This window comes from Suricata suricatta, chromosome 12 (assembly GCF_006229205.1).
Source record: "Suricata suricatta isolate VVHF042 chromosome 12, meerkat_22Aug2017_6uvM2_HiC, whole genome shotgun sequence".
NCBI classification, from domain to species: domain Eukaryota; kingdom Metazoa; phylum Chordata; class Mammalia; order Carnivora; family Herpestidae; genus Suricata; species Suricata suricatta.
In genome coordinates this window covers 2,105,630-2,106,263 of record NC_043711.1, presented here as the reverse complement: position 1 = coordinate 2,106,263, position 634 = coordinate 2,105,630, and positions in this window count along the sequence as shown.

The following is a 634-nucleotide window of genomic DNA, read 5'->3' as shown; positions in this document are numbered from 1 at the left end:
CGCAAGACCCAGAAAAGCAAAATATGAGAGCCGGAGAGGAGAAATCCACAGATCTGCAAATCCGCTTCAAATCGTTGACCCCCCCACCCCCCGAACACCGCCGTCCACCGTAGTCACATCAGAATGGTGATGTGGTTTTTGGCAAATACAGTGACAGTTCAATCGAGAGATGACAGTCTTTTTATTACTTATTTATCTATTTTTCTTTTTTTTTTTTTGAGAGAGAGAGAGAGAGGGAGAGAGAGAGATCACGGGCGGGGGAGGGGCACAAAGCGAGCCAGGACACCGGGATCACGGCCTGAGCGCCCGGCGCCCCAAGGCTCCTCTATTTTAAGCAGACACAGTTTTGCATTCGTCCCCGAGGCCCACCATGATGGTCCCATATTTGTGCCCAGCGTGACACCCCCACCCTCCGGGTCTAGTTGGCGCCTGCAGCCACCGGTGGGGACATGTCGTCCGCCCGGATGAAGGCTTCTACCATCTGCTCGGCGACGTGCAGGCGGCGCCCCGGACGCTGACGGACGCCGGGTGAAATCCCAGCCCGGACACGCGCGGCCTGGGCACGCGCGGCCCGGACACGCGCGGCCCGCAACTGCGGAGACACGTGGGCTGCGAAGCGTTTCCGGGACTGGCT